This window comes from Eptatretus burgeri, chromosome 9, assembly GCF_056783735.1.
Source record: "Eptatretus burgeri isolate ZD-2024b chromosome 9, Ebu_testis_v1, whole genome shotgun sequence".
In the NCBI taxonomy this organism is placed as follows: Eukaryota; Metazoa; Chordata; class Myxini; order Myxiniformes; family Myxinidae; genus Eptatretus; species Eptatretus burgeri.
In genome coordinates this window covers 98,371,996-98,395,857 of record NC_140969.1, presented here as the reverse complement: position 1 = coordinate 98,395,857, position 23,862 = coordinate 98,371,996, and the positions used below count along the sequence as shown (strand labels likewise).

Sequence of the window (23,862 nt, the reverse complement as noted above, 5' to 3'; positions counted from 1 at the left end):
AAATGCACACCACTATGGCAACAATGGCCTCCTTTAATTCTCCCAACACGTACCGCGTTAAACCAATGAAGAAAACACAAACACGAGCTGATACATTTAACACATGTGGTATTTATTAACAGTAGGTGGGGAAGGAGGGAAGCACGTAAGGGCAGAGTTGTCACGACTAGTAAGAGATGCAAGGCAAATAATGTACAGCAAAGGCACTTAACGATTTACTACTTAAAGACTGGCCCACCGACAGACACAGATACCCAGAAGGGCATGGACCTGTCCACCTCGAGTGGTTTGGCTGACACTAGCGAACCAGGCCAGCGTCGAGATGCGGACCAGAGCACCAGGTGCCAGCGACCGGACGAGCAGAGCCCAGGACACGTGCTCGAGAAAACGGCCCGATTAACCAGGCGCCAGCAAGAGTGATCAAAGTCCAGAGCTCCGCTCAGTGCTTGTCCCGTCAACCAAAACTCTCTTCTCTTTCCAGCAGATCCGCCGCACTTATCCTCGGCTCTCCTTTCCTTTCTTTCTCTCCGGCTCTGTCCATTCAGGCGTGGCCTCTCATTGGCTGCCCGACGGCAATGTCACTCGCACCCCTCCGATTGGCTGAGAGGGGCGCCATGCACTTATTTGGAGCGAAATCCAAGATGCCAATGCCTCAAAGAAACCCCGCCTGGCACATTGGACTCCGCCCATGTATGTGCCGACACACACGTTGGCCATGGCGTTGGTGTGAGGAAGCGAGGTGAAGGTGAGGGTGATGCTGCTGTTGTGGTTATAGTTGATTTAAAATAGAAGAAAACCCTGACTATCAAAATAACTCCGCAGCGCATGAACATTTAATTACCCATTAAACAAAGGACAGGGAGCTATCTATCCACATTTACTTATTGAAATAACTGAGCTATCGGACCTGTATGTTGAGTGCCCATGGCTTCCAGATTCGTTATATATATATATATATATATATATATATATATATATATATATATATATATATATATATATATATATATATATATATATATATATATATATATATATATATATATATATATATATATATATATAAAAACAGAGTCAAGGCTCATGGTCGAGCTGGAACACAGAACGGATCATGATGCAACAGAACAAAAGGAACAGCGGAAATGCCGATAACAGGGCTTAGGGAGAAAATATAAGGAGAGCGGCAACAATGGATGCACAGGTATAGTTGGCGAGAATGTAGGGAGTGGATAAGATTGAAACAGAAGCAGAATTGGGGTTGGGTGGGGTGGGGGGGATGTGATTTAACGGGTGTAGAAAAGATCATGGTTTTGGAAGGAGCATGATCTAAGATCTGAGATGGTGGTAAACAACTGTCTTGAAGACCTGGAGGGATGAATCAGGTTGAAGAGAATGTAGGAGTTTATTCCACAGGTGGGAAAAATAGGAACAAATGAGTGGAAGTGACCACTGATTCTGGATTTTGTGAGTTTCACGAGAAGGGGGTTGCAGATGGACTGCCTGCAACCTGCAGTACCTGGGGGACAAAGCACGGAGAGGGTGGAGGGTGCAACACCAGAAAGGAGACAGAAGAAGACAGAGACCACCGACCTGTTGGCGTTGGCAAAGTGATCAGCCCGTAGAGCCCTGATTCATAGTGGGAGTTTCCAATAATCTTGAAGGCCTTGGTTGGCAGGGGTGTTGGCCCAGAGAGGAGAGTAGTATTCCATCAAACTGAAGATAAAGGCCTTGTCAGTGGATAGGAGTTCAGGTGTGTCAAGGACGGACCTTGCACGATGGAGGATGCCCAGTTGACTGGCTTTCAAAGCCAACTTTGAAATGTGGCCTACCCAAGAGAGATCATGCCTGAGAGAGACCCAGGAGTTTGAAAGACTGAACCTTTTTGAGAAAGTTGATGGGAGGATTTGTGGTACAGTCCTATGAGAGAAACAGAAAGACAGAGTTCTCAGGGTTAAAAGACAAATTCCAAGTGTGTTTGACCAGTTTGTGATTTTTTTTTTTCCAAGGTTGATCTGAAGAGAGGCAAGAAGCTGCTTTCTGCCTGTCAGAAGGATGAGGGATGTCATGGCACAGGGTTGAGTCATCAGCAAAGAGATAAAGAGGATTTTACAGAGGTTAAGAAAGATCATATATGAAGATTAGGAATAGAACTAGGTCCAGGACACTGCCTTGGGAAGCCTTGATAGGAGGAGGCGATGAAAGGATTCCGTTGAGGACACGTCGACACGAGTGGAGTTGGCCTCGGAGGAGGATATTGGGACCACACTCTGTGCAGAGCGTTGGTGCTGCCTAAGCAGTCTCCTTGGCTAGTGGGCACAATTCTGGACGGGTCGCCACTCCGATACAGTATACCAGCATGCTGGCACTCGTTTTGCTGACCTCGGAGGAGTTGGCCTAGGATGCCTTATAATGGGATAGAGAAGAGGTCCTCAGGCAAGTTAGCTATCTCAGAGTTATTCCAACAAACTATTTGTACGAAAATTCAATGACCTTTCTACCATAGTACCACACAAAAACTTTACACGTGATTAAAAATGTGAAATAGGCTTCATAGCTCGCAATAAGACTTTCCAAATATGAACTACAAATTCAAAAACCACAAAAAACTCCAACAGTCAGAGCACGACGACACGAGGTGTGGTTTGTTCTTCGTTCAAACTATGGTGGCCGATTCTACTTCACTACCCGGTGCATTTTATTTTTTCTTGTTTCTTTTGTGCTCTTGTCCACCGTGGAATATTTCCATGATTTGCATGTACATTGCCATTCATGCATCCAATGAAGCAGCTGGAAGTGGTGCTCCTCTTTTTGCTCACCTGCAACAGAGTTCCAGGGAGCTTATGGGATGGCACGTCGTCGGTCCATCAGTCCGTCCGTCAGTCCGTCCATAAATAGTTGCAACTTCTTCTCAAACTACACATACGATTTTGATGAAACTTGACCACAACCTTCATCACCCAGTATGTACCAAAGATTGTTCACGATATTAAAAATAAAAATCGAGGTCGAAGGGGATTTACGGGGGTTATGTTGCCCCCCAAAATAGGTATTCGCTATAGCATTGGTTTATTGGTACATTTTGCTGATTCTGTCACACATTGACTTCCTCCTTCGTATCATTATTCTACCAGGTGAGCGCCCAGGGGCGTTGCCCCCTATTTTTATTTTTTCAGTGATCTGAGACGTTTAATTGCTTGTGCATGGAGGACAATGATTTTATGAGACAAAGGAGAAATCAACAAAGGACATGTGATTTGAAGTGGAATTGTAGAATCGTGACATGCGTGCTCCAATGGGAACACCAAACAGACCATTCTCTGCTCTTCTCAACATCCAAAATGGGACGAGCGTTTTGGCGAGTCGCTGTGATTGCTGGGCTCGAGTGTTAGCAGATCAACGACAGGTTCTTGAGACTTTCATACCATGTAGTATCACATAAAAGCAGCTGCACACAAGCCATTAGTGTAGCATTTCCACAGTATGGTATGGTGGAGTAAACAGATGTCCCTGAAATACTGAGAGGTTTTCTGGGGGCAATGAGTCAGGATAAACTGTACATTACTCAGGACTGATGGAAATATCTATGTTGGGGTATGAAAGGCTACAAAAGCTGTGAGAACATTGGGACGAATGGAGAATCTCAGTTCCAACCAGGGAGATTAAAAAAAAAAAACACAAAAAAACTTCTATTTCCAGAAAATTTGGTGGAATTTTTTCAGGCTCCCCACGACAACTCGCCTACTCTTCGTGAAAAGACACCGTGGGATCTTTGACGTCCACGATCTATATACCGGTAGACTTGACGTCGAGTCTAACGTCCATCCGAGGGATGGCCACCTTTGTGACGCAACGCCTTGTATGCCAAGTACCAATCCGCAACCTCAGCACTACCCTGTCAAAATAATCGAAAGATAAATATTTAAAGAACTACCGACTAAATCTAAAACCAATAGTGTTGTGAGTCGTAATATACCAGTACAATAATCACAAAATTGTACACAATATATCAACCTCGATGGTCGCACGTACGAATATGACACACGTCCGTGCACAGTTTTTCTTTGCGTTTTTGACTCCAGGAAAAACAAGCAGCCCTGGATCTCGGGTCTCCTCCATAACTCCAAACCATGAAACCGAGCAACCCAAAACTTTGCATGTATACTGAGAACTGCAAGGGAGTGCATGAATGCCCAGTGAAGATATATTTGGATGGACCCCAGCCTGGGATGAAACTTAAGTGCAAAGAAGTTCCCTCGGTGCATGAGAACATTGAGATCCAAAAGGGAGGGAATTTGGGAATTTTAAAAGGCACAGCTGGCTCCACTTACACGCAGCCTTCCTGTCAACGTGTTTCAGCTCCTGTTAACCTCATCTCCACCCTGCCAATCCCGACCAAACCCCGCCATTCACAGCTAAACATGGCAATCAAAATCCATTGATATTCCAATGAGACCCCAATTTTTATTCTTTTAGCACAATTCCCATGAGTGAAAGACACCATGGGATCCTACCAAGTAATACCAGCAGATTGGACACCCAGCTTAACGTGCATCCGAGTGAAGGCACACACGTCGATGTCTGCTCTGAATGTGAAATACCAGGGTGGTAGTTTTACCAGTTCGTAGCTAAGGCGAGACGGCTCAGAGGTGAAAGGGTGCACACCTGTACGCAATCCTGCCAGCCTACTCCTGCATTTGATTAGTGGAAGCAAAACTGCACATCCATCCACATTGATGAACCCATCAATATATAACCACATCTGGCCTGGGATTCCTACGCTTTGAAACCTGTCACAAACAAAGGTTGAAATCTGACATGTTCACAAAAGTGACTTCCATCTATGTGTTGATCCAAGTACACAAGCTAATGGTAAAAATTATGTAACCCTACAGTGTCAATTTACCAGGGTGGCCACAATGTCTTGTCACACACATGCATACATGGGGAGCATGCTCCACAGCAAGTCTCTGCGTCCACTTTCCACCAGTACTCCATCCCCCTGGCAGATGACTGGCCCATTCCCATCTCTTTGGGATAGAACATTCCAGGCACCCACCTGAAGGAACCGTCTCAGGTTAACCTGAGGAGACTGCCGTCTGGTGGACGACTACTCATCACCACGTCACCACACACTTCAGTGCATTGTGGTGGCCGGAGTACAAATCTAAATCCTGGAGTCTTATCACCCCGTGTAAAAAATAAATAAATAAAAATAAATGTGGCATTGCCTTTTGTCATATTAGCTGAGAACACTGAAGGACTCCAAGTTATACCACATACATCTGCAGTCCTATTTTACTTGATTACACATTTTACATCATATGATGTGTGAGCCTCAAGTGTCCAGTGGATCCCGTTGTGCTCCATCATTGTCATTATCTGTCCTAGTCTGTGTGTCTCCTCCATAACTCCAAAACCATGAAACCTCGCAGCCTGAAACTTTGCATGCAAACAAAGAACTCCAAGGAAGTTACACGAGTGAAAATTCAGTGTTTGTGTTGATTAAAACACCCCTTTTGAAGATAATTAATGGCATTATTAAATTATATCCTTCACCAGGCGCATCCTCGGTCACCACTCCCTTTGGGGACTTTAGGCGTTTCCTGGGTAACCAAGCTGGGGTCTGAAGCCGCCATGTTTTTCTTTTTTTGGCCTGCTCAACCAAGCCCTAATTTTGAACAGGCCACAACAATTTATTCAAGATAAAGTTGTTTTTTTTTTTTTCACTTTCTTCACTCGTATTATCGAATGCCTGTTCATCATAGCTACGAATCGCTGGGTGTATTGCAATGCTTATAAAACGCCCGGAGACGTCAGCGTTCGTGGCTTTATTTCATTTCAGCACATGCAAGCACGACGAGAATCTCTTAAATTAAGAATAATTCCAAAATTTAAGCTCCATAATCGAACGTACAAGCAGTTCTGACTCCTATAAAAGTGTTCATTTGTCCAATTTGGACATATTTGATATTTCGGCCATCTCTGGGAGGTGTGTGTTTAATATGACGGTTCAGTGATTGCTAATCGTGTGCCAAGCGAGCAGTTTCTTCTAAACAATTTCGTTGGAGTGCTTATGCCACTTGGCGATCGCTCTACAATATTCGCCGTGTCACCGAATACTGAATATATAGATCGACTTGAACAAAGTTCAGGGGTCACTCGCCTGCGTTCTTAACTACGTGTTGTTCTGCGGTGCAACAGGCGATTGCTGTTTCACTGAAAATGTGAAATTTTATTTTCCACGACTTTTCCCATTTTTGTACGATCTTCCATTTCTTTTGACCCGTCACTTTGGCAGAGATAAATACAAATAAAATTAAACATTTCGCTTTTAAAAGTTTCTTCAACCATTTTGTGGAGTGCTTGGTACACTCCGTACTACACTTGCAGTGGCAGAGCAGTCTTGAAGCCAACCAGGTTCCAGTAGCTGCTCATCAACATCCCTGGCTTTGATTCTGTTGAAATCTGGAGTGCTTAGCAGAAATCAAGTGGAACTCTTCGAGTGAGTAACTTAATGTGTTTTTAAAACAATGTTGTAGACTTATAGTGATGAATGCTGTTTTGAGCTTCTCATTGTTCACACAATAGGTTTGGTAATTATATTACAGTGTCACAAGTTAGTGAGTTAATTAATTTGTATTGATATAAAAGGGGAAGGTGTGTTGATGATGAGTATCGCAAGCTAATGGAAAAAGTGATGTAACCCTGCAGTGTCAATGTATGTATGTTGGTGATTGAAAATTCCCTCATGGTATATGTCGTAATGGTGCATGAGCAATTAAAGGGGGACTTCGAGTTTACTTCCATTCTGGAATATGGCGTGTAGTCAGAGAGTGCATGGATCAGGTGAGCAAGCCAGCCGATAAGTACGGACACTACAGCCATCGAGGTACGACATTCTGAAACTGTTATACCCCTTCTGCAGGGTGTTTAGAGACCCTCCCAAGGAGACAGGGCTACGTACAATTGTATAACTACAGAGGAACACAATGCCATTTTGAATACAGCCTTTGTAAAAAAAAAAAGATGTCAATTTGAAAAGGAGGATTATTATCTTGCCAAAACGAAGTTTTTGCAAGATGTTGTTGCGAATTCGCACCCGCCGGCATGCGGACGGCCACGTGACTCGAATCGCGGCACGGCGCCCACCGGACGGACAATTCAGTCGTGACCCTCTCGGACCAACGCCGGGAGCTAGTCACGGGTGGGGGTTTAACCTCACCACGATCGTGCCAATTGCCCACTCGCGCCGGATCGGGTCGCTCGCCAAATTCTATCCACCTAAGTACCTGCGCGAATGGTCGACCGGGCGATCGCACCACGCCACAGGCCGACTCCAGACACGAACCGCTTAAGCGGTCCGTTCCGTGCTACAGTGATAACCAAGCGGTGTTATCGTCGGCCTCGACAGTTCCGATTAATTATCGGGCGTATTAAGCCCACTACGAACCCTTTCCGTGAAGGGATGGAGGGTCAATAAAGAAAAGACGAAGCGAAACGGGAAAACAGTTCACACGATGCACATTTATTACGCGACACACGGAAAGCACACATATACAGCCAAACAGTCAAAATGCACATGTAGCAGTTGAAACAAAAGAAACAATGACGCAGAGTGACTACCGAATACGTGTACACACGGCAACACTTGTACAGTTCTGCTTTACAGACGGCGCCAACACACATTTACTCAAAAGCAAAGGAAAGAAGCCACCCTCATAGACAAGGGGGCAGACGGGCCTGCAGGCCAATATGCGCGCGTGACCTGAAGGAGCGGCCAGGTCCGCGAGACCAGATGGGTCCTACCCGCGTCCTCGTGACGCGTTGGCGGACGAGCCGCAGATGTGACTATGCCCCGACTCCGTGCTCCTTGGCAGGTTTCGTTGGCACGACGTTCGGAGTGGGGTGGGAACGGGGCCCCCTTGTTGCACTATCTCAGCGAGGGGGAAAGGGGGAATTGTTGATGCCCTGGGGGAGGGAGAATGGCTGGCTGGCTGGCTGGCTTGGGTCCCGCGACGAGCGATCTCACACCGCGACCTCGTCGCCGACCGCCGTCCTTCTCGCCTCGGACCCGAGCTCCTTGGCCTCTTCCCACAACTCTCCTCAGCAGACTACAGAACCCAACTCGATGCCTTCGCCACCCGACTCCACTCTCTGCCACACCGATGACTCGACTCACTCTGCCCTGCCGACACGCACCGCGACTGCCACACTCTGCTACTGCCACACTCTCCCACGATTCACCTTGCGCTCGCCGTTTTATAGGCTGGCAGGAGAAAACAATATGCAAATTTCCAGATCAGGATGACCTCGGGGGCAGAGCCACGCTTGCCAATTGGACGGAGGAAAAGTGGGCGTGAACCTCCCCTGATCCTAGAATTTGCATATATCGATTTCGCATAGACGTGCCTGGAGGCGGGGCCAAGCCGCTCCGCGCTTGCCAATTGGACGGATCAGAAGTGGGCGTGTAGCGTTCTTGATCCGAATTCTCCCTCGGAAAGGCCGCGATTTGCACTCGCGGCTCGGTGCGTATCTTGAATGAGCCCAAGACAGCCCGACGCTCAGTGTTCACAGGTGGTGCGGAATGGCCGTAGAAGGAGAGAGGTGAGGGTGGTGGAGGGTTTATCGGTGGTGGTTTGATGGTTATGGTACCGTTTGCGAATGACTGTGATGCGATGTTTACGGGATTGAGTTGTGAAGGTAAAGGTCGTGGCTGTTGGCATTGTTGTTGTTGTCTGAGGGTTGGAGCGTGGTTGCAGTTGGTGACTATGGCTGGCGTGGTGGTTGTTGTGTGATGGCGGTTGAGACGTGGTTGGTTCAAAATACAGATACAACAGAAAAACGGCTCTCTCAAAGCGTCGCAGCCCGAATGAATCACATTTATTCCCTCTAAACAATGGGTTTGGAGCTAACTACACATGTACTTAGAGTTATCTCACCTACGGGCCCTGAATGGTGGTTTGCGAATTTCCACAGCCGTAACAATATGTTAGTCAGCTTGTATTTTTTTTTGTTTGTTTGTTTGTCTGTAATCACGGATAAAAAAATTCTGTAGAGCACAGTTATCATTGGAAATTTTTGTAACTTCCCAATCAGAGGCCTATAGAGGTCCCTTTCAGTGCACAAAATTTTGAAGGTCAAGGTCACTTTGTCGCAAATCAGGGGAGTCGATGAAACCCTTATTTTTTTTAGTAATTTTGATTGGATCGTCTTCAAACTTCATGGGAATATAGTTCATGGTCTGGCGCTCAGCTGATTAATTTTTGGTGGCGATTGGCCTTGACCTTCATATGTATTTTTTTTTTTGACTGCAGTCATGTATAAATCACTCTGCAGAGCACAGTTATCATTGGAAATTTTTGTAACTTCGCATATCAGAGGCCTATAGAGGTCCCTTTCAACGCATAAAATTTTGAAGGTCAAGGTCACTTTGTCGCAAATCATGGGAGTCGACGAAAGCCTTATTTTTTGAGTAATTTTAATCGAATCATCTCCAACCTTTCTGGGAATGTAGTATATGGTCTGGCGCTCAGCTGATTAGTTTTTGGTGGCGATTGGCCTTGACCTTCATGGTTAGCGCCTGAGGTCAAACATATTGACCCCAAGGTCAAATTTTCAAGTTTTGGGAACCATATCGTGTAGTACCTCAAATTGAACACCTCGATGAGTGCTTTCTAGATTTGTCAAGCTTGAGATATTGTGACGTCATTTGGTGACGTTATGAGGCAAACACATTTTTCATGGTTACTCTGTAGAACGATTCTCATCGGAATCTCTCGTTGGCAGATATTCCTCAAGGAGTCGCTCCTGGTGGATAGCAGCTCTGTTCACCTCAGTGTGACCTTAAAGAAGTCACGTGGTCACCTTTTGGCAAGATACAGGTCACCCTGCGGGTGACATTGGTTTATTTTGATTTTCTCTGAAATCTATAATAATAAAAGAGTGTCAGTCAGTCAGTGTGTCTTCTCCATAACTCCAAACCATGAAACCTTGTGGCCCGAAACCTTGCATGCATACTAAGGGAACTCCAAGGGAGTGCATGAATGAAAACTGGGTATTTGGATAAATTTAAACACCCCTTTTAAGGATATTTCAGGGGGTGCTCATCATGAAAATTAAAAAAAAAAGCCTTACCAAGATGGCGTTGCGTCATTTTGGGCAGCCCGCTGTCACTTCACAGGGGTCTTAAGCCACCATTTTCTTTCGACCTGTTCAAAAAGTCTTTCACTTGGAACAGGCCACAACTCATCATGGACTCATTAAAGTATCATCGAAATCTCTCCGTATTTGAGGATTGGAGCTCGTGGACTAATTATGTGTCGAACTCCCGAGTGAAAACTCGAAATTGTAACAACTTCGCCATTCCTATAACTGAGCATATTCACAAAGCGTTTGTTCACCCACTAAAAGGGAATGTGAACTTGGTATAGACCATCGTGAGACAGGTTGCCTGCATCGTTGCTGCGATTACGTGTGCATATTTGAAGAGACGAGTGTTTCCTGAGAAGATATTAAGGTAAGTGCTGTGTTTGTATCATCAATGGTTTTTAAGGTATGTACGTTTTTAAATCGCGTGGCTGGAATGGCACTTAAGATATACCTTGCCGAGAGTTAGCCATGGCCGTTTTCTGCTAATAAAGATATTTAAATTAATTTTTCACGCAAGTTATGCATTTCATTACATTTAATTACGTATATGAATCCAAATGTTATAAGCTATGAGATTCTCAAAGGATTGTAGATGGATCGTTTAAAAATCGCTTTGTAGGACTTTGTAAAGAATTTTGCTTCGGACCCTGTCACGGCTTCAACTTATAACTTCTATTCGATATCCGTTTTCACTTTTCGTAGTGCACCTGCTTGAATGTGCTGTTTGAGGGTACCCCATTTCGTTCAATCCTGCACTAATGCCAGCAGACGGGTTGTCCAGTTTTACATCCATCCGAGGGATGGCAAACACATTGATGAATTGGCCTGCCTGTGAAACAGTAGAAGGTTAACCATCCTACACCCTCCCTCAAGTCCTCTTCTTGTTTATTCCCCCTTAGCCTCCGTGGGGTACAAGGGAGTAAACTAACCCCTCCCCCTCAAATCCTTCTCTCACTTATGTACCTCGATGAGGTGTAAGGGGGTAAACCTAGACTCTAGATAAATGTAAACTTGCAATCTCGGTAACCCTCCACCTTCTCCCGCCCGCGCTGCTTCCCCCTCAAGGCCCACTACCAAAAGCAAGTAGAGAACCCCTCACCCCCGTCCTCTCAAGTCCCAAGACGGAATGCAAATTGATAACCCCCCGCCCCGCTTCTCAAGTCACCCAACTAATCTCAAGTTGAGAAACCCTCTCCCTTTTTTTTTCCCCCCTCAAGTCCCTCTCTCACTTATAAACCTCCATGAGGTGTGAGGGGGTAAATCCAAACTCTAGGTAAACATAAACCTGCACTCTAGGTAACCGCCTGTCGCTTTCTTCCACCCCACCATATCTATATCTATATCTATATCTATATCTATATCTATATCTCTCTCTCTCTCTCTCTCTCTCTCTCTCTCTCTCTCTCTCTCTCTCTCTCTCTCTCTCTCTCTCTCTCTCTCTCTCTCTCTCTCTCTCTCTCTCTCTCTCTCTCTCTCTCTCTCTCTCTCTCTCTCTCTCTCTCTCTCTCTCTCTCTCTCTCTCTCTCTCTCTCTCTCTCTCTCTCTCTCTCTCTCTCTCTCCTCCCCCATCCTCTCTCTCTCTACCCCCCCTTTATATTCCAACCAAATTCATGCCCCAACCCACACAGGGCATTGTATCACTGGCACAACTGTACCTTCAGGCAATCATGCTACCCCGCAGCTTTGTACTACATACAGAAAACTATAAGGGCACTTGGTAGAGCACATACCTCCGCCATGTAGTGGCTGATCCAGGAGAACATATCCGGCCCAATGCATGTTTGAGATATCATGCTATATATCGTTTTTTGCCCTGTCTCTCAATGCTGAAAAATTAAATGATTCTTGTATTCAGATCTCCACTAAAATCGAATCAGTTAGTCGTGGTCACACACCCAACATGTCCACCAAGTTTCATCCGAATCCGTCCACAACTTTTTTTTAGATATCGTGATATATATATATATATATATATATATATATATATATATATATATATATATATATATATATGGTGAAGAATCACTTAAAAAAATTCTCCTAGTTGGATCCGGATCTTCACTAAAATTGAATCGATTCTTCCTTGCCACACACCCAACGTGCCTACCAAGTTTTTCGTCCGTATCCGTCCACAACTTTTTGAGATATCCTGGTCACAGACAGAGAGAGACAAACATCACCTCCTTCACCTTCGGTGACAGAGGCAACAGGTGACTACAGGCTAGCAGGATCGCCGAGAGCGATGCACACTTCCCTTTGAGCTATCTTGCATGGGTTTGAATCCCAATCCAGCTATAAACTACCGTCGTGTTTCCCGGTCAGGGTGATGCGTGTGTGTGTGTGTGTGTGTGTGTGTGTGTGTGTGTGTGTGTGTGTGTGTGTGTGTGTGTGTGTGTGTGTGTGTGTGTGTGTGTGTGTGTGTGTGTGTGTGTGTGTGTGTGTGTGTGTGTGCCGTCCCTTGGCTGGACGTTAAGCCGGGTGCCCATCTACCCATATTTGTTGGTGGATGGTAACGATCCCACGGTATTCTTTACAAAGAGTAGGTCAGCTATCACTGGCAACCTGAACAAACTGTAAATTCCATTTATAACCGACTTAGTCAGTTGAACGTTCGGCTGGGCCAGTTGGTTCAGGAAAGACGAGGCCCCAAAAACTTTCCCCGCCGACACCATAAGAAGGTGAGAATAAATATGACCATTAAAGAAAAATGGGTCAACACTGACCAGAACCCACGGCACCTCCAAGCAAAAAACAATTATATTGCATTTTCTCAATAAAGCACAAAGCAGACAATTGACAGAAGTTTGGCAAACCGATTGTCCTTGTGTACTGGGCCCTCTTCCAGATTATGCCTCGTTTGAATACATGCAGCTATTAATATCCCTGGTCTTTGTAAACTTGGTTTCCTACATCTTCAGTAACATGATATCTGAATTCAGTACATTTGATACATGTAATCCTTTTCCATTTTCCCCATGGTCACCATCGTCATCCATGATCATACTCTCTCTCTTCGTGGAGCATCGTTTCTGTGCCAACCCGTCACTCCATTTATTTAAAATTTTGGGGTTTTTTTGTATGCAGAGTCAAGGCTCATGGAGAAATGAGAACACGGAATGAATCAGGACGCAACAGCACAAAAGGAACGGTAGAAAGAGAAGGGGAAACGCCAACAGCAGGGACGAAACAGACGGAGACTGATAAAGCATGTGGGTAACGATGAGGGGAAGGAGAGAAGGATACAGAAGAAAAGTCTCAGTAAGGAAAAACTGAAAATTTTTTGGTGGTTGGGGGTGGTTAACGAGGGTAGAAAAGATCATGGTTTGGGATGGGGGATGATCTGAGATGGTGGTGAACAGCTGTCTTGAAGACCTGGAGGTAACAATGAGATTGAAGAGAATGTGGAATTTGGTTCCATTAGTGGGGAAAAAGAGGAACAAAAAAAAAAGTGGAACGTTTACCCCCACTCCATTGTAGCATGTTCACCCTTGTACAAGGCATCTCCAAATACTGATGAAGGCCTTTCGGGTGAGGAAACGTCATCATTGTGGAGTTTATGGGTAGATGTGAACGACCTGAGCACACAATAAACCTTTGATCATAAATCATTCTCACTTCCTCCCCAGCATGTGATGGAATCAGATGTGTCCTCTACCAAGCTGGAGTTTTTTTTTTCAGTCCTGGCTTCCACAGCATCACAAGAGGCTTCAAAAACAAAATTTAATTAACTAACGGGCAAGCATGTTTCACGGGTCACTGCGTCCCGCACCACATTCCCTTGTGCCACTCTCCGCTCCCCACACCTCCTGTACACCCGTGGCCTTTGTGCGCAAACGGCTTGCTATGTAACGCAGGTGTGTGCGTTTAGCCCACTTAAAACATTGTTCAAAATTACAGGTGTCAGTGTGTCACACTCTTTAGCAAATATCCACTCTGAAAACTCTTCACCTGAGTTTCATCGTATGCCTGTGCAATGACCATCCATCAATTCCTTATAGAACCAGATGTCTCTCGACAACCTACAGCAATAATTACATGAATTACTCATCAGAATTTACCATGCATGAGATCTTCAGCATCCACATGGGAGTGTAGACTGCTTGGTGAGAACAACCCAGCTTTGAAGGTTGAGATTATTGAAAAAACATTACACACTCACGTGACCATTTGGTTGGGCTTTTTCTGGGTTGAGTTGCATGACCACTGGTCTGTAGTCTTGAAAGATTTACTCTCTTGTTTCCCTCTACTCTACTTTCTTTCTGTTGTCATCATGCAGACTCTTTGCATTTCCCTCAAAGAACCTAAACCGAGTCACCAAAACTTCACACCATCACCTCAACGCTTCGGAAGAGAATAAAATGGAGCCGTGACCTTCGAACACCTCTGACAGCCTTAACTGCAGTACAACTAATGGAAAACGAGTTAGTAAATGTTACCTGGAAACTTAACCACCGAGGGGGGAAAGGAAAATAATTTTCATGCTCTGCACATCAAGAATATGTAGGGGAGGATGCCATTGCACCTGATATAAAGGTATATCATTGATGTGCTCCAGGGTTGATACGATTGTCTTCCATTAAAAAGACTGCTACTGCTTAAAAAAATAAATGTGTTTTTATAATGCAGGTACTTTCACTACAAAACCTATTTTCTTCCTTTCACCAACTATTTAGTTCATTTCATTAAATGTTACCTCCTTAATGTTAATACGCGTATCCTTTGTGAGAACAATTAGGTTGGCCAGCGAGTCCTTGGTGAGAACAACCCGGTTGGCTTTTGAGTCCTTGGTGAGAACAACTAGTTTGGTTAGTGAGTCCTTTGTGAGAACAACTCAGTTGGCTAGCGAGTCTTTGGTGAGAAAAACTAGGTTGGCTATGGAGTCCTTTGTGAAACAAACTATATTGGTCAGCACATCCTTTGTAAGAACAACTCGTTGGCTAGCGAGTCATTGGTGAGAACAACTTTGTTAGCGAGCACATCAATGGTGAGAACAACTTGGTTGGCTCACCAGTCCTTGTTGAGAACAACTAGGTTGGCTGGCGAGTCCTTGGTGAGAACAACTCAGTTGGCTGGTGAGTCCTTGGTGAGACCAACTGGGATGGCTAGCGAGTCTTTGGTGAGAACAACTAGGTTGGCTAGCGAGTCTTTGATAACAACGAGGATGGCTAGCGAGCCTTTGAGAACAGCTAGGTTGGCTGGCGAGTTCTTTGGTGAGAACTATGTTGGCTAGTGAGTCCTTGGTGAGAACAATTAGGTTGGCTGGCGAGTCCTTGGTGAGACCAACTGGGATGGCTAGCGAGTCTTTGAGAACAACTAGGATGGCTTGCAAGTCTTTGGTGAGAACAACTAGGTTGGCTAGCGAGTCTTTGGTGAGAAAAACTAGGTTGGCTATGGAGTCCTTTGTGAAACAAACTATATTGGCCAGCACATCCTTTGTAAGAACAACCCGTTGGCTAGCGAGTCCTTGGTGAGAACAACTTTGTTAGCGAGCACATCAATGGTGAGAACAACTCGGTTGGCTCACCAGTCCTTGTTGAGAACAACTAGGTTGGCTGGCGAGTCCTTGGTGAGACCAACTGGGATGGCTAGCGAGTCTTTGGTGAGAACAACTAGGTTGGCTAGCGAGTCTTTGATAACAACGAGGATGGCTAGCGAGCCTTTGAGAACAGCTAGGTTGGCTGGCGAGTTCTTTGGTGAGAACTATGTTGGCTAGTGAGTCCTTGGTGAGAACAATTAGGTTGGCTGGCGAGTCCTTGGTGAGACCAACTGGGATGGCTAGCGAGTCTTTGAGAACAACTAGGATGGCTTGCAAGTCTTTGGTGAGAACAACTAGGTTGGCTCGCGAGTTTTTGGTGAGAACAACTAGGATGGCTTGCGAGTCTTTGGTGAGAACAACTAGGATGGCTTGCGAGTCTTTGGTGAGAACAGCAAGGTTGGCTGGCGAGTCCTTGGTGAGAACAACTCGATGAGCTGGCGAGTCCTTGGTGAGAACAACTCGATGAGCTGGCGAGTCCTTGGTGAGAACAACTAGATGAGCTGGCGAGTCCTTGGTGAGAACAACTAGATGAGCTGGCGAGTCCTTGGTGAGAACAGTGGAATAATTATACAAAATGTGACTTTCCATGTCGGTGAAGACAGCAACTTAAGTTTGGTGGGCATGTAAGTGTTCCCAACCGAAGCCCTGGCTCACGATAGCAAGGAACCGAGGTTCGAATCCCCTGTACCACATGTGTTTGAAAACTCTCTATGAATGCTCTTGCAATTCATATGAAAGTACACCGGTGTCTATTAATGTCTTTGTTCCACTTGTCCTTTATGTACAAGTTCCTCCATGTGCCTTACTGAAAAATAAACAATACCAACAGGGGGCAATGCACGGTCACTATGTGAAAAAAGGATGCAGCTGACGTGTTACCTCGCTCACTTTACAAAACACACAAACACAGCCAAAGCAGACAGCTTACACGTCTTAACACTCATATCCATGCCCATGCTCGCAGCAAGGATGGCGGAATCCCTGAATCCCCCCCATGTGCTTTCCAAAGCCTGGCAGCCTCCAGCCTGCCTCCGTGACATGTGGTGACCTATTAAGGACGTGGGTCTTTAACCTTTGGGTTAATCCAGCAAAGGCATAAATATTTGATTTTTGGAAACCGATGGACCTCTTTCAAGCAAACACAAGGAGGGAAATACTGGCCAAGGAAGACAACCAAAAGTATTTTAAATTTACAAACACCTCAATTCCTCTTGTGTTTCATAACAATTTGTTTTTCTTTTTGTGGACTATCATTAACTAGTTAAGTTTAACTCTAGTAACCACAGTGTCGTGTCACACGCACCAGAACTATCGTTTATATCTGCAATGTTGTGCTGCACCAGCAGGTGGCAATGCATCACAACTGTTGAGAAAAAGATGGATGGTCGACAGGATGGTGCACAGGCAGTGCATGTACTTCAGGTTCGATTCCCAACATGATTAGAAACTGTCTGGTGATTTACTGGCAGGATATTACGTCACAAAGTGTACATTCCCTCGGGTGTGCGTAAGGACTGGCTGGCCGGCTCCTGAAATACTTGGGCCAAAACCTTTCTGATCAACCCCACAAGATGGTGAGAAAAGTTGGGGCCTTAGAGAGGTAGTCGTAGTAGTAATGGTAGAATGTTTCAACTGTTTGTGCCTTACATTTAAAAAAAATCTCTTGATTTCCTTTTTAAGAGCATGACTTTCATCTGTGTGCTCAATCTCTCTTGGTCTTCACTCTTCAAGGTGAGTCATAAGTCCCAGGACACGGTTTTAGCTGCTCATACAAGATTTGTTTATACCATCTATTTATGCTGTTTTCTTGTTGTTGTTTTTTCAGATAATAAAAGTAATATGTTAAAACCAAGATGGTAGACCTCAGTCTATTTACAGTGGGAGAGAAGCTGGTGGCGGTGGTGTGGTACCACGAGAGGAGGAACACAAACGAGACGATGAAACAGGTGCAAGAAGACTTTGAAGAGCGTTTTGAAAAGCCATCATCGTCAAAATCAAATCTTCATCTTTGGGGGGGGGGAGGGGGGAAAAGGTCTTTCATACTTGAAGTGCACTTGACAACACGAGCAACCGAAGACCAAAAATTCGTGATCATAAAATTATAATTCGTCAAAAGATTAAAAAAAAAACCGTGTCCTGGGACTTACGACACCCTGTGGAACACCTCAGTGACTCTTTTTGGACACCACTCTGTGATAACATTTCAGATGAGACCATTGTTTGTTAAGCCGTTAATGGAGCTAACCAAAGGAGAGACGTGACATCAACTGGGAACACATTTCATATCTACTTTATGAAGCCACAGCACCGGACCCAACGCCTCTTGTTCGGTAGCTTGGGGATGGGATCTTTAGCACACCTCCTCCTCAACGCTACAATATATTCATTTTGCACCCAACACCAGTGCACAAGGGTCTTTAAGCAGCCGAGAGGGATACAGCCAACCAACTACCATAAACAGCCTGAGAGCATTGGTGAATTAGGATGATAATTCGAATGGTGAGTGAAAAAAATTAATAAAGTCGAAGGGCACTCGGTGGAGCGCATACCTCTGCCACGTCATGCCTGATCCATGAGAACATATCGGGCCCAATACATTTTTGATATATGACTACTCACCACGTCATCCCCACTGGCTCTCCCAGTGAAAACTTGATGTCAATAACCTTCCTAACATCTTCTAATCTCATTCCGATTTGGGGTAAATTGCACAACAGATCATCCAGTATTCCATACGAGTCTAAACCTCTTTTTAATCTCCACCATTAATTTTTTTTCAACATTGTTTCTTCCAAAGGTAGTTCTCCCACTCACCTCCTCCACACTCCCCTTTAGGTTCACCATCTGAATCATTCATTTATAGCAGCCATATATATATATATATATATACACACACACATGACTTTTCAGGCAAGTTAGGGATGAGGAAGAAAGAAGGGAAAGAAGGTTGGAAGGGGAGTGGAGGGGTATTGGGAATATGACAGAAATGGGAGGTGGAGGGGGGTGGGTGTCAGGAGGGATTTCCCCTGTTTACCATCCATACTAATCTACAGGGACATGACAGAAGTAAATAGACACCATGATTTTAAAATAATTTATTTATTTAACATTTGATCCATTTTAATACAAACTCTCGTATTTTGTAGACTTGCCATTTGCAGATTTCAATGCTTTTACTCTTTCAGACATAGAACTAATGAGTTCCGAAATGTTCTCTTGTGGGATTTCTGCCCAGGCTTCACACAAAAGGTTTGTCAATTCTGCCCATGATGTTGGTTTTCTGGACTTTTTCTATACAGCTCAATCCAATGTGGCCCAGAGGTGTTCAATGGGATTCATGTCAGGAGACTGACTTGGCCATGGAAATCGCTTGATCCCATTTCTGTGGCATGGAGCTCCATCTTCCATGAACAGTGTTGTTTTTGACCATCTGACCAGTGGAGAAGATGGGAAGACGTCCATCCTCAAGGATAGAAATGTATATCGTAGAGTTGATGTTGCCAACACACTCCACAAGCTCTGACTGACCAGCGCTCCAGATTGCTCCCCACACCATCACTGAAAAACCACCGTGTTTGACAGTTGGTTGCAATCGGTTCAAAGAGAACTCTTGACTGGGAAGTCTTCAGACCCATATGCATCCACTTTCAGAAATTGAGCAAATTGGGACTCATCTGCAAAAATGACATTTGCCAAAACTTCAAGGGTCTCGTGGCCATCTCATCAGCCCACTTCTTTCTCCTTTGAATGTTGGCTGGTCTAAGAATAGGTTTTCTCCTCACGTCTCTCCCATAGTAGCCCAGTTGATGAAGGTACCGCACGGCAGTTCTTGAGCTAACTTGGACCTCCTCTGCAACATCTGCTCCCTTGCAGCAGGGAGTTTGCTCAATGGACCGCTTGACAGCTCGAAGACATCTTTCTGAGGACCCAGGTCGACCTGAACGGGAAGTTGTGGATTCCTTCCCTTCACTGGTGAATTGCACAATCACCCGATTGACCGTAGAAAGCAGAATTTAAAGTTTCTGAGCTATCTGATGCTGGCTGACTCCACCTTCTGACTGGCCAACAATTCCTCTTCTTTGAAAATCGCAAACGTCGTGTGCTCCCTGGGTTTGAGGCAAAGTTAATTGTCATACACGACCCAGGAAGTCGTTTCTGCAAATAAACAGTTGAATATTAGTAAATCTGCATTTTTCAGATGAAATGAATAAATTTAAGGTATCTATTTCCTTCTGTCATGTCTCTGTGCATATCCTTTCATTTTCCTTTCTTCACTTCATATCCATTCACACCAAACTCCACAGAAATCTCATAAGATTTTCTGAACCACAATAAATCTTTTAGTTTGTAAATTTTGTGGCTGCTTCGTGCTCACCTGCCTCCGCATTCTGCAAGTTTCATCGTGTTGGCTGGAGTCCTAAAAACGAAATAACCTGTCCTGTTCTCAACATCTAATATATTACAAGAGGCACTCACATTATTTACAAAAATATATATATTTTTATACTGCATATGGTCTGGGCTCATGGAAGAGCAAGGACACATAATAGATCAGCACACAACATAACAAAGTGAACAGCAAGATAAAGAGGAAACGCCAACAGCAGGGCAGAGTGAGAAAGTAGATGGAAACAGACAAACAAGGTATGCAGGTAACGATGAGGGGTAAGGGAGAACGCAAGGGGTAGACAAGATGGATACATAAGCAAAATTTTGGGAAAATATTGTAGCTTTGGATGGGGATGAATTGAGATGATGGTGAACAGCAGTCTTGAAGACCTGGAAGGAAGAATGAGATTGAAGAGTATGGAAGGTGGTTCCACAGGTGGGGAAAAAGAGGAATAAATTAGTGGAGGTGAGCATTGGTTCTGGATTTAGGCAGTTACACTTGGAGGGGGTTGTTGGTGGACTTTGTGTGTCCTGCAGATAGATACCTGGGAGGGTGGGGGGGGGGACCAAGCACGGAGAGAGTAGAGGGTGCAAGATCAGAAATTAGGTGTAAAAACGACAGAGACAACCAACCTGTCGGCGATGGTGAAGTGATAGGCCCATAGACTCAGCTTCATTGTGAGAGATTCCAATGATCTTGAAAGCATTGGTTTCCACGACGTTAAGCTGAGCAAGATGTGAGGCAGAAAGATCGAGGGTGGAAAAAAAAGTATACTGAAAAATCCCAAGATGTGAGGTGGGGGGGACACAGCTGAGAGGGGGAAGCAGTACTCCATCAAGTTGTGGATGAAAACCTTGAAGGTGGATAGTAGCTCAGGTGTGCCAAGGAAGGACTTTGTATGATGGAGGATACCCAGTCAGCATCTGGCTTTGGAGGCCAGCTTTGAAATGTGGTTTGCCCAAAAGAGATCATGGTTGACAGTCAGACCCAAGAGTCTGAGTGAATGAACCTCTTTGAGAGGGTTGTTGAGAAAGTAGATGTTAGAGTTTGTGGTGCGGTCCTTTTGAAGAGAGTATGTGGAATTTCTCAAGATTGAAAAACAAATTCCAAGTGTTTGACCAGTTTGTGACTTTTGTCAAGGTCTGAGGATAGGGAAGAAGTTGCTGCCTATCTGTCAGTAGGATGAGAGATGTCACAACAGAGGGTGGATCATCATCAGCAAAGAGACAAAGTGGATTTTCCAGAGTCAGAGAGATCATTGATGAAGATTAGGAATAAGATGGGGCCTAGAACACTGCCTTGGGGTACTCCAGCCTTGACAAGGAGAGACGATTGAAAGGGTTCCGTTGAGAGCCACACGTTGGCTACGAGAGTGGAGGAGGTCAGTCATCCAAGAGTGGAATATAGTATGGCCTATATGACCGCATAGGTTACATTCCTTCTTGTATCAGAGAAATTGGCAGGGTAAATCGTATTGTAAAAGGTGCACAAAGGAGGCAGTGAGTGTTAACTTTAAGACAGTATAGAGTAAGTTTGTTGTGTAAAACCTCCTGTTTATGAGTGAGACCAGGTGAGGACTGGAGCAAAACTTCAAAGGCACACGGGAAAGTGCTACACACTTTTAAAGGCAACATTACAGACTGTTTGCCCAGCACACTGCAGGCCATGGGGCAAGGTCGGCTGTAGAGCCCGAGCCGAGGGCGAAACACTTTTTCTAAGGCCTGCTCCATAGTGTGTGATGGTAAGAATAAAGGCGCCGCCTACATCAGTAGGCAGTCAACGAGAGGAACTCACTGTGTATGCGGGTGGTCCCAAAGTTTACGAGGATCATAGCCACACGGTAGTTGGAGTTGGAGACAGACCTTTAGAGAGGCAGCATCCCTCTCTTCATCACCATACCTCTCCCGATTGTAAACTGCCAGCCCTGTGCCACACTAGCCCACACGGGCCATACTGGACCCAAAACCAGCTCCTGCCTTGCTCAAGCCCTTGCTCATTCCCCATTGTTGTGTGAGTCCTGGTATTTATTTTTGGCACCATAGTGGGTTATTTCTCTCCTTGTACATAACTTTACCTGCTCTCTCGTTCCTACTTGTGTTTGTCAATCACTTGGATCGTCCGTTTCATTGATAGTGTCTTATCTCCCCTCCCATTTTAACTGTAAGAGATGTTTTCCTATATTTTGGCTTTTGCCTCCTGCGCATTGCACCGCCAAGTTTAGCCTTGGATTTGAGCAATCCTTGGGGTTTTGTAAATGGGAAAGAACAGTTAACCCTTTGAACATTTCCATCTTTATATGGCAGGCTGGCAGGATGGCTTACAGGTACTCACACTCACCACTGAGCCATCTCACCTTGGTATGAATCCTGACTCAGCTAGAAACTGTCATGCTGGTATCTCACAGCCAGGGCGAGAATTTGATGGGTATGCCATGTCCTTCACGAAAGTAGATGACCTATCGCCGGCACCATAACCAAATTACAAATTCCTGTCCTCATCTGCAGGAGGCACTGCATCGGTGACAGTCGCACTCCCAGAAATGACGCAACCAGCAGCCAGAAGCTGCATACAAAATGAATTTGCATGACTGCTGTGTGCCTTTGGCTTCTCAAGATGGACGAAATTTTTGTGCTGGTGTTGCTTCTTTCATACCCAAAGTTATACTTGTTCGTGAGCATTTTTCCTTGTTCGTGCACACAAATTAAAGAGCAGGTTTTGGGTCGCTGATGACTTCGCGTGATTCGAAGGTTGTAAGCACAACCTTCGGGAAGGTTTTAAGCACAAGAAGGTTGTAAGTTGGGCAATTATTTTCTTACATTTGAAACTCAAAATATGCTAAAGTTAACTTTTCAGTCAAAACTTTTGTCAGTGATCGAAAAACAGTCCGGAAGTTACCGAAGATGCTATGATGTCACGTTCTCTGAAAACTTCGTGAAAATTCAGAAACAGCGTGTGAACAATGGCGAGATGCGAATCAGAGAGTGATTTCAGCAGCGATGAAATTGAGCGATTTCATTCCGATATTGCCGAGGACGAATCGGAGGATGATGGGAATTTATACTACGGAGTTTCTGGCCCTGAGCCATATAAATTTGAGCCAATTGCAAGTGCAAGAAAACGGCCTATTTCGTGTACAAGTGGCAGTACTGACTGCCAGCTCAGGGAGGACGGAAACCTCCCGTGGAGCAGAAGGGCGAAAGTTCGCTTGATCTTGATTTTCAGTACGAACACAGACCGTGAAAGCGTGGCCTCGCGATCCTTTTGACTTTTAGCAAGAGGTGTCAGAATAGTTACCACAGGGATAACTGGCTTGTGGCGGCAAAGCGTCAATAGCGACGTCGCTTTTTGATCCTTCGATGTCGGCTCTTCCTATCATTGTGAAGCAGAATTTTCCAAGCGTTGGATTGTTCACCTACTAACAGGAAACGTGAGCTCGCAAGAATAAGGTAAATTTGGTGCAATTTGAGCTTTTATTTGTCGAGTTATGAATGTTTCAAGTTGAGGGCGCCTGGCGCCTGGCGCGTATGGCTGCGGGCGCCTTGGCTAGATCTAGGCCGCGGTGCTTTTTCCACAAAGATGAGGTTTAAAAATCATTTTTCATCCCAATAAAGGTTATCATCATGTGCCTGACTTGTTCAGCTGTCGGATTATGTAAAGATTGTTCGTGGATGGCTGAATATTACAGTTTTATGGCTTTGACAAAATAATTTTAAATAATGCCGTGAATTCCTGTGGTGAATTGAGATTTTTGCTTCGATCGACGTTGCGGGTTCGTTTTAAAGTCAAT

General features: G+C 44.9%; 1 long non-coding RNA gene across 1 annotated transcript in view; it reads right to left on the bottom strand.

Moving 5' to 3' along the window:
• Window positions 1-23,862, bottom strand: part of LOC147020719 (uncharacterized) — a 137,209-nt gene that overhangs the window by 97,325 nt on the left and 16,022 nt on the right. The window lies entirely within an intron of this gene.